The sequence below is a fragment of the Amblyraja radiata genome, chromosome 34, assembly GCF_010909765.2.
Source record: "Amblyraja radiata isolate CabotCenter1 chromosome 34, sAmbRad1.1.pri, whole genome shotgun sequence".
Lineage (NCBI taxonomy): Eukaryota > Metazoa > Chordata > Chondrichthyes > Rajiformes > Rajidae > Amblyraja > Amblyraja radiata.
In genome coordinates this window covers 25212944-25224303 of record NC_045989.1, presented here as the reverse complement: position 1 = coordinate 25224303, position 11360 = coordinate 25212944, and the positions used below count along the sequence as shown (strand labels likewise).

General features: G+C 42.8%; 1 pseudogene; it reads left to right on the top strand.

Annotated features, from left to right (window-relative positions):
• Nucleotides 1-5550: 5550 nt before the first annotated feature.
• On the top strand, nucleotides 5551-5657 carry LOC116991780 (annotated as a pseudogene).
• The last annotated feature ends 5703 nt before the right edge of the window (nucleotides 5658-11360 follow it).

Sequence of the window (11360 nt, the reverse complement as noted above, 5' to 3'; positions counted from 1 at the left end):
AGACTCTGTGCATTCACCCTATCTATTCCCCTCATGATCCAACACCCCTCTAGAAGATCACCCCCTCAACCTCCTACACTCCAAGAAATAACATCCTTGCCTGCCCGACTTCTCCCCATAGCTCTGGCCTACACATCCTCGTAAATCTTTGCACTCTTTCCAGCTTAACAAAACTCTTCCCTGAGCAGGGTGACCAAAACTGAACACAATACTCCATATGCGGCCTCGGCAATTTCTTGTGTAACTCTAACATAACATCCCAACTTCTACACTCAAAGCCCTGACTGATGAAGGCCAATGTACCAAAAACACTATCCAGATGTGACACCACTTTCAAGTAACTATATACCTGCACTCCTAGATCCCTCTGCTCTACAACATGCCCCAGGGTCAACCCTTCACTGTGTTGGTCCTGCCTAGGCATTTGTCCTTTTGCATACCGTCCATTAAATCGTACCATGTCCATCTTCATATCTCTAGTCTCCCTCTCCCCTGACTCTCAGTCTGAAGAAGAGTCTCGACCGGAAACGTCACCCATTCCTTCTTTCCTGAGATGTTGCTTGTCCCGCTGAGTTACCCTGGCATTTTGTGTCTATCTTCGGATTAAACCAGCATCTGCAGTTCGCTGCTAAATTCTATGTGAAAAATAATTTTTTTTTTTTTTTTTTAATATTTTATTTTATTAGAAGTAAGTAGTCATATGGCACCAAAGTGCCTAATATATATTTTCATAATACATTTTATGTACAACTTCTTTTTTTTTTTTTTTTGTTACACTGAAAAAAGATTAGAATAAGAAAAAGAAGTTAGATAGTAAAGGATAGAAAGATGTGAAATATATAGTGTGTGAAAAAAGAAAACGAGTAAATGAAGAAAGTTGAGAGAGAGAATAGAGAAAATAAAATAAAATAAAATAGAAAAGGAGATCATTATTTATAATCTTGACCAACCCTCGTCCAGTCCTGAAACAGTTATTTTTTACAATTGTGTTGCACCATATGATTCCAAAATAACGACGAATGGAGACCAACTCGTTATGAATTGGTCTGATTTATCCATTAGGAGGAATCGCATTTCCTCAAGATGAGCGGTGTCCAACATACTTGCAATCCACATTTTAAGCGTTGGTATTGATGTACCCTTCCAAAATTTAAGAATTAATTTTTTTGCTATTATTAAACCATAGTTAAGGAATAGATTTTGAGATGTGTTCAATTTATTCCCATCTTCCATTACGCCAAATTTGTTGTTTTAAGTAACTATTTGTTATAATTTGTGGGGGGTTTATTTTCCTTTAATTTTTCCTCGGGCAGCAACTGTAACGTGAATGAGATCTCGACCCCAAAATGTCAACAATTATTTCCCCCTCTACCCCAACCCGCACAGATGCTGCCCGACCCCTGAGTTTCCCCAGCAGTTTGTAGTTTGGTCCAGATTCCAGCATCAGCAGTCTCTTGTGCTTCCAAATATTGATTGAAGCATTAGTGATCACTCCATTTGAAGTCACGCCATGAAGTGTTTTATATCCATTTTACAGAGAGCACTGTTACTTATTGTCTTACTAGGAAAATGACACATGTAACAAATAGCCCAGCAGGATTGCTTTGGGAGTCACGAGCGTTTATTGTGCCTGGGTCTCTGCTTCAGAAGATGTGAGCACGTGCACTAGGATTGTGCATAACCAGAATGCCTTGAATTATCCACTTTATATTTGTCCCTTATGGTGAAAACAGATGCCTGGCCTCAAATTCAAGGTGCAGCACGGTGGCACAGTGGTATAGTTGCTGCCTCACAGCGCCAGAGAGCCAGGCTCACTCCTGACCTCAGGTGCTGTCTGTGCTGGAGTTTGTACGTTCTCCCCGTGACCGCGTGGGTTTTCTCCGATTGCTTCGGTTTCCTCCCATACTCCAAAGACGTGCTGGTAGGTAGGTTAATTGGTTTCTGTAAATTGTCCCAGGTGTGTGGGAGAGTGCTAGTGCATGGAGTAATCACCGGTCAGTGCGGACTCGGTGGGCCGAAGGGCCTGTTTCGAAGGCTGTATCTCTAAGGTCTAAAGTGCCAGAATATTTCTGTCTTAGTTTCAGATCTCTTTATCATGTAGACCCTTCTCTTTTAAACTGGAGCTGCTACCAGATAGCAACTATTGAAATATTAATGAGAAGCATCTCTAGTGTATATGATTTACCGTGTGTTACCATGTACATACGAGAAGCACGACAGCCCTGGGTCCGAGCACGGACTACATGCTTTGACTAACGAGGTTGACTCAGACAAAACAGCAATACCACGAGTTCTCTTCACAAAAGATGGAACAGGATATACCTTGTGGGAATTGTGTAAGCTTGTGTTGCCCAAAAAAAGTTTAACTGCAAATTGGGCAATTAAAGAGTCCCTTGCAGACGTGGTCATGCACGACTCTGGGGGATCTGGCAGTGTTTAGAAAACATCTTTGACATTGCCATCACAACTCCTACCAGGCAATGGGTATCTGGGACCCTATTGTTAGACTTTCCTCCTCTGATCAGCTGATACACATGTTGGTGAGGTACTAAGTTTCACTCTGGGAGATGAGCCAACTGATCAGACACAGCTCTTGGCCTTGTTTCCCAGACAGCTAAGCTCCTAATCACAATCAAAGGTGGTGAGGAAGTGTGTGCGACAGGACTGTGGCTTTGTTCGACTAGTATATTAGATGGAGATGTGTTATTTGTAAATGGTTAAATGATTCAATGGTCCTTTATTGTCACGTGTACGGAGGTACAGTCAAACGCTTGTTTGTTACATGCTATCATTCAGAATAGTTTGATCTTTATTTTTGCTCAGCCTTCTTCTTGTCCACACACAAGATTAGACGTTGTTCAGCCAGAGCTGCATACAATGGTGTCCATCTTGTCGCTTCTTGTGCATGGTGGTGGAAACAGGGCCACGATGTGAACACTCTATCCTTGACCCCATTTGTGCTCAGTGATTTGCCGAGAGTTTCTGTACTGTTTATGTTCTGTATTCTATCAGAGTGGACAGTGTGTGTGATTGTTGGATGGGGGAATGGTGATAAGACCAACAGCTAAGACCCATCTCAACGTTAAGAAAATGCCACCTGAACTTAGTGGAAGAGTTGCCCAATGCAATTCAAAAGGCAGTTCTCAATCAAATATGTTGACAATGGTTCGATGGGGCTTTATATATGTCACAAATGCAACTGCACCGTGACATTATTTTTACATATATTACACATGTTGGTGCTGCCATTTGTGGCACCATTATACAAAGTCCAAAGTCCAGTCGACCTGCTCGCTCGATGTACTGGAGCAGTTCAGGAAAACCGATGTCCCTCTCCTCATCTCCCCTCTCCTCTCCCCTCCCCTTCCCTCCCCTCCCCTCTCCTCTCCTGGCCATCTTTGTGTCCCTCTGCCAGCCCTTGCTCCTTGCATTCGACATCTCCAGCTTCCCCCCGATTACACTGTGCAACGAGCCTTTGGATGGGTTACTGGTCCCACTGATCGATGAGCCTTCGGACAGATAACTGGTGACGACAACCCACAAGCCTTGGGGCGAGGTCCCGCTGAACGAACCTTCCAGATGTCAAGGAGCAGTTTGGAAAATTCTTCAATGCGTCTCATTTGCTGCATTTATTTATAATTTTACTTCGGAGTCACGTGAGTGACTACATGAAGAGCCCGCCAGTACGCATGCGCGTCATATCGCTACACGCATTGTGAACAAGTCATTATGAGGGGAGGACGTTCCTCCCAAACGGCAGGGTTGAACCTGCAACAAGTAAGGTAGGAGAACTTAGTTTCTTGACTTACCTTTTATACAGGAAGGCTGATGAAAACAGGCTGGGGAGAGTCTGCAGAACTGCAGGCAGCCAGCAACGGCCGGGGGCACCACTATCTCCCTTAAACGGGAGCCGGAGCCGACCTCAGCTCCAGCAGGACGCCGACAGCGGTGGAGCATTCTGGAGCCGTCATTCCGACGGCTCGGACAACAGCCCCACGGACCTATACTACATGGGTCCGAGGGGCTGGAAGGTGCTGGGGTTTTCCACAGCACTAAAAATAGCGGCAAGCGGTCAGTGCCCGAGAGCACTGAGTACGCGTTGGAGCCGCTGGGCCTGGGTCGCGAGCGGCCAGTTCCCCGAGAGGACTGAACCGCGTTGGAGCACCGCAGGCTAACGGCAGTACGGGCGGCTCAGTGCTGTGAGCACTGCACCGCGCTTTGGAGCACCGCAGGCCAACGGGGATACAGGCGGCACAGTGGCCGTGTACACTGCACCGCATTGGCACTGCGGGGCCTGCACCTGCGAGAACATACCGTTTTGCAGCGATGCAGGTCCAAGAAGAAATCCTCCAGTGGGTAAGTCCCATAGCAGCACCTTATACAGGGCTGTATTTCACTTCTACTTTTACAGGGAAGTGGTTGAGGAAAAGACAGACTCAGGGAGAAGGAAGCAGCACCTTTTCTATAGGGCTATAATCATGCTTCTCTCTCCCCAGTAGACTCTTCTGTTAGAAGAGTGCTGGGGTCAAGTCTAGGGCAAACCCTGGACAGGTAAACAGATGTAAGAGCTGTAACAATGAGGTGATGCCTTTTTCTAAGTCACAAAGTACATAGAGTGCATTATTGGTCCTTTCCTGATAGAAATACAGGAATACTTATGTTGTGACTGCAGGATTTAGCAGTCCAAAAATTTACTGACAAATTCCATTTCCATCTGGGAAGTCACACGGGAATGTCTGTCTATGTTTCAGGCGGAACAACAGTACAGCTGTGAGTAAAGCTAACTGGGAAAGATCTACAAACCAGGTTAGAAGCCAGCATAGACCATATGTTTTCTATCTACTGCAGGGGCAAACATTAGCTGACACCATAGCTGTCACTTGCCACCGGGGATTGTAAATCCCTGAATGTACTAAACTAATCAATTTATGCATCTGGTTACATCCAACCGGGATTGACGCGGGCCTGTGTAAACCCGAAACCTAGCAAAATCTTTTTATTTGGAGGTGACCTATCTAGAAGGTCAAGGAGTTGGACAATGAAGCCAAACTGGAGCTCATCTAAACGTCCAAACATCATCCTCAAAGGTATCGCCCCTATGCTGGAAGATGTGTACACCCACAACACACGGCCTCGGGGATCCAGAAGAAAACAGTAAAACCAGAAGGAAGGAAGGAGGTTGGTGCGAGAAGACATCGAATAAATAACGTTTTGACACTCATATCTTAAACAGTATCCGGGGATACACAATAGAATTTTACAACACATAATCTTCTAGTCCAGCTGATATATCGAGAGAGGAATTTGGAGGAGAACACCAAATGGATATTGCGCTATAGTATTTGCTAATGTTTCTACACGATATGGAACACCAGATGCCGATCTACTCGTATCCAGACATAATCACCAATTACCAAATATGTCATATGGGATACAGACACTGGACATCAGCAACAGATGGGGTTTTAGCTGCATTGCAAGGGAAGAATTATTATCTACGCATTCCCTTCCTAACAAAATAGGATATGGCGCTTGACGCATCAAACATAGATCAGATCTCGGCTTTTTGGCTAAGATCAAGCATAATATCTGTTCTTATCAGTTTAAATATCTGATGTCCCTTATCTAGGGACCATATATTATAAAATAAAATTAAAAAAAAATAAATAAAATAAATTAAAAAAAAAAAGTAAAAAATAAATAAAACGATACATTCGTTTTAAGAACAGAAACCTTTTCTATTGTTAAGTATATTCGTTTTAAGAACGAAAATGGCAAGCATTGATTCAAAGGATATTTACAATTTCAGTACCCATAACAGGTGACCACGGACGTTATTTTTATCTAATTGGATGGCTCAGCTCTAGCAGTATAGAGCACTACCTAATGTGTTTACATTAGCACCTAGGTTATTTACAAAATATGACAACCAGCCACACAATGGTAATGGCTTCTTTGGATGGCATACTCATTGTGTGGAAACTTAGGACGGGCTGAACAAACGGTAACAGCCACTTAACAATTATTTGGAAACTAGGATCATTATCCATCCAATTAAATCAAAATTAAAGACTTCAAACTAAAGGGATTATTTGGGGTTCACCATTAACTCAGTTCCTCATGTCAGTAACTTTGCCAACAGAGGTTACAACCTTAATAGAGGCATACAGCAAAATCATTGACATGAGGATAAACCATCCATCAGACTGGTAGCAAGAATATTGGCAACATATGGTTTCCAGCCACATAATTCAGACCCTTACATTATAAAGATTTACAGAGGGCCAAAATATGAGCTCTTAAAATTAATGGTGATCATTTCGATAGAATGATGAAGCCATACAGAAGCCATATTGGAACTAAATGGTGGGAAGATAACATTGGGCATTGCTCCAATCCTTTCATTGTCAGCAACCAGTCTATGGTCCTACATATGGATACTATGCACTAGGATGGTGTGTTACCAATTCCATCTCCAGCTGTGGAGGAAGATGGAATACACAGCAAGCATCATTATTACTAACACTGGGCATAACTACCTGGAAATGTTGGGTGTTTTTTCATGGCCTAAAGTCATGTTGCTCTGGAATATATTAAACAGGTTATTAGATTATAAATTAACAACACTACTGTGGTAGCACATATCAACCACATGGGTGAAAGGGAATCTACATCATGTAACAATCTGGCCAACACAATTTGGCAACCTCATCAGGGGGGGGGGGTACTAAGGGAAATACTACGAGACTCTGCGTCTGGTGTTTTAATAGTACCCGACTGACCTACCCAACCATGGTTCTAGGTGGTACTGGGAATGAGATTAGAACCATGCAGCACCATCCAAAACAGACGGCCAGAGCAATGGACATGATCACAGCGGGCCACAGACAATCAACCTAAAGACAATGTCTAAAATACATAAACTAATGGGAGATGTGTTGCAACCATAATACATCATCCAGCCTGTTTGGAAGCTTTGTTAACCTACAGGGGCTTAGTATTAGTGACATCAACTGTGCCAGAAGTGGCCCATCTACTTACCTATGGCAAGAGAACGGAACAACAGCTTATGAGGGACACTTTTTATGGGAATTCCCCAAAGACCAGGTATTCCCAAATATGGGACATCAGCATCGTCTTAACGTTGTTAAAGAACTGGGCTCCAGCCACAGCGCTGTCATTACAGTTTTTGACATTTTACAAAACTGTCATGCTGATGGCCTAGGTCACGGCACTAAGGACTCAGTCCCTACTAAATTAAGGCTGGATAACTTGACCAGTTCACCTGGCAACTTACACTTCTATATTCAGGAATTAGGGAACTAAACAGACAGGGGTCAGCAGGCCTTAAAATAACAGTTTTTTTTTTAGAGCCTACCCTACAGATGATTGACTGTGTTGTGAGACATCTACAAATATACATGGAACAAACCCAGACCATAAGTGGCACAGAAGAGGAACTTCTCATCAACGACAGACAGCCTCATTAAAGAATAACAGGCCAGGCCAGCTAAATGGCTAACATAGTATTGACAAAAGTTGGTGTAAACACTAACTGGGTTAAAATCTCACTCCACCAGGCTGCAGCAACGTCGGCAGCATTTAAATTGGAGGTTCCTATGGATAAAATCCTCAGGACTGCAGGATGGCCATCGGAAAGAACATTCTAAAGATTATAACTAACCAGTAATGGAAACTGGAATTTTTCAGAAACATTGTTAAGTTTCTGTACCATAATTGACCCCAAAAAACCGGGGCTATCAATTATTATTAACTTTATGGTTATTTATATATATCATATTGATGTTCAATATGTTATCACTATTCTCCCCAAAACCAAGGCAGACGTGATGATGGACTTGTTCCACGGCTTGAATCACAGAGCTTTGAAATCTTCATGTAGTCACTCACGTGACTCCGAAGTAAAATAGTAAGATTAAACGAGAACTTACCAGTTCGAAGTTTGATCTGTATTTTATGAGGAGTAACGTTGAGGGAATACATGCCCTCCGCTCCCACCCTTGATCATAAACACAACTGGTATCTTTTCTCTAATCTTACTATGCTTAAGTCATTACAGGTATCTGTGATTCACTCCGCTGCTTTGAAGAATGACACACATGCGTACTGGCGGGTTCTTCATGTATTCCCTCAACGTTACTCCTCATAAAATACAGATCAAACTTCGAACTGGTAAGTTCTAGTTTAATCTTACTATTAAAATGGTTTACAGATACGAGAAGTTGTCCAAATTTAGTGATTTGCAGTACATATATTGGAATGACTTTTAACAGACTTCACCCCATTCCAAGTGGAAACTGATTGTAAAGGGGATGTCTGGCAATAAAAACTCAAGTGGCACATAACGAGCTGTACATAACCTTGACCATGTCGGCACACAATGAATGGAACTGTTGATTCTTGGCCCTTGAGTATATGTTCCCCTTGAACTTGCAATTTCTTTGAAGAAGTCAACCAAAAAAAATGTTAGCAGTTGTGCCTGAATAAATAAATAGGTACCAGCTCATGGTGCGTTAATCGACCCTGTGTTTTCTGCGTATACATCACACCATTCTATATTGTGAAAGCGATCAAACATCTAACATTTTATTTCCCTTCTTTCAAATTTTAAAAGGATGCAGTTTATGAGAAGTTTTGTATCGTTTTTTGATACAAATTTCTGCAAAGTTATTTATTGAGGTTTGCATTTCAACCTGAATAACCACTCACGATTAAACATCAAGTCAGGCTTCAGAAACCTAACGTCTTGCAATAAGACTTCTCAAGTAAACTTTCAAAGACTTTGCGTAAGGTTTGCAACATTCCACTGTCGACAAAAGTTGGGATTTTTTTGCAGTTTTGAGGCCCACGTCAAACCTGTCAGAGGATTCAAACCGTTCCCTCTCGAAGAAAGTTTAAATAAACGAGTCGTCACAGAACACTACTTGTTATTTTCAACAACTCTATCTGAAATTTGTATTATTTTTCAGCTTCAGGTTCAACTACAGGAACTGTTCAAAGAAACTGAACATTTAATTCTGTTGTCAGTTCAACACTGACCAATCCATTGTATTCTCACTGCGGTAACCATGAAGGCTGGAAAAATCTATCCATCTTAACAGCTGTCACAAAATTCCTGGAGGAACATATTTGAAGAGGTCACCCCACTGGAATTCTTGTAAATGATGTACTGATTTCAGCTTGTACGAGGGAGTGGTTTGACATTGTAACATCGTCACTTAGCACAGTTTTTGTATCTTTTTGTGTTCATTATTATCGAACCACTATAATCACTGGGGAAGGGTCTCGACCCGAAACGTCGCCCATTCCTTCTCTCCAAAGTTGCTGCCTGTCCCGCTGAGTGACTCCAGCATTTTGCATCTACTCCAGAACCAGCGTTATGAGTCGCATTGAAGGATAACAGCTGCTGCTTTACAATCATAATTACTTCATCTGAGACCATATGCAGGAATTAACCTGCAGAAGATTGATTTTTGTTTTGTTTTGATGTTCCTGCCTTCAAGGAAAGACCACTGACATAGGGTGGGTTACAAGATTCCAGGATGCAATTATCAAGTCTGCCCAGAATCCCGATTCCAAGATATCAAAGGCTCTCTTCAACAAAGGCAATTGAACTTAGACACAACCTCTTTTAGAAGCACAGTCGTGTGTGGGCAATGATTTTAAATAACGGTAGTGGTTAGCATGCACAGGTTTCACTGCAATAATAACAAAGGCCTGGTGAGTAAAACAAAATCTGTATCTTCAGAACATTTTGCATTCTTTAGAGTCTTATTATTGGCTGTCAAGATTAATTGTGGAAATTGAGTTACCTGAAATAGGTTCATAAGTTCTAGGAGCTGAATTAGGCCATTCGGCCCATCAAGTCTACTCCGTCATTCAATCATGGCTGATCTATCTCTCCCTCTCAACCCCATTCTCCTGCCTTCTCCCCATAAGCGCTGACACCCGTACTAATCAAGAATCTGTCAATCTCTGCCTTATAAATATCCATTGACTTGGGATCATTGTAGTCTGTGGCAAAAAAATCCACAGATTCACCACCCTCTGACTGTAGAAATTCCATCACATCTTTCTAAAGGTACAACCTTTCATTCTGAGGATATGGCTTCTGGTCCTAGACTGTCCCACTTGTGGTAACATCATCTTCACATCTCTTGAAGTTGAGTACATCTCCAGAGGCACAAGGCTCCAAATCAATTGGTGCAGAGGGTGAGAACTCCAATATTTTATGATCGACACAAGAAGCTCAGCGGTTCAGTTAGCATCTCTGCAGAGAAGGAATAGGTGACGTTTCGGAATGGGTGACGTTTCGGGTCGAAACATCACCCACTCCTTCTCTCCAGAGATGCTGCCTGTCCCACTGAGTTACTCCAGCATTTTGTGTCTTTCTTCGGTCTAAACCAGCGTCCTGCAGTTCTTTCCTACAACAATATTTTATGTCCCATTCTTCAAAAGTCCTGTCACAAGAATAACAAAAGAAAAAAAACATTTCGCTCCTGCTTCTCGTGAGCTCAAAGATGTTTTCAGCTGAGGGGAAAGTAGTCTTGAGATCAAGCAACTGCTACAATACAGGAAACATTTTAAAATCGGCGGATGTGGTGAGACTTCCCAGCACTCCTGAAAGTTTGCATTTACAAGCTATGGGTTGGGCTGGAAACTGTAAAATACATTCTCCATGAATTACACTCCACATGAGGCTGAAGGGATGCTCTTACAGAAGTGTGCAAAATCATCATGAGATCAAGGGTTGGGGAATCGAGAACCAGAGGCCATGGGTTTGAGATGAGAGGGACGATTCAACCGGGTAAATGTTTCAGTCAGAAGGTGGTGGGTGTATGGAAGTAGTTGAGGTAGAGGAGGTAGTTGAGGCAGGTCCTATAACAACATTTGGGCAGGTGCATGGATAGGAAAGGTTTAGAGGGATGTGGGTGAATGGGACTAGTGTCGATGGGACATCTTGGTCCCCATGATCAATTGGGCCCTTTGATGACTCTATTGCCCCTGTCCCACTTAGGAAACCTGAACGGAAACCTCTGGAGACTTTGCGCCCCACCCAAGGTTTCCGTGCGGTTCCTGGAGGTTGCAGGTGGTTGCCAGAGGTTGCAGGTAGTGGAAGCAGGTAGGGAGACTGACAAAAACCTCCGGGAACAGCACGGAAACCTTGGGTGGGGCACAAAGTCTCCAAAGGTGGGACAGGGGCATAAAACTCTATGCCTTTCTCCCCCAAAAGGAAGCCTGATCAATAGCAATTGTTCCATGATTGCTTCATGCAGAAATCTTTGTTTGAAATAAATTATTTTTCAGAAGTTTACTTTAGAGATACAGTGCGTAAACAG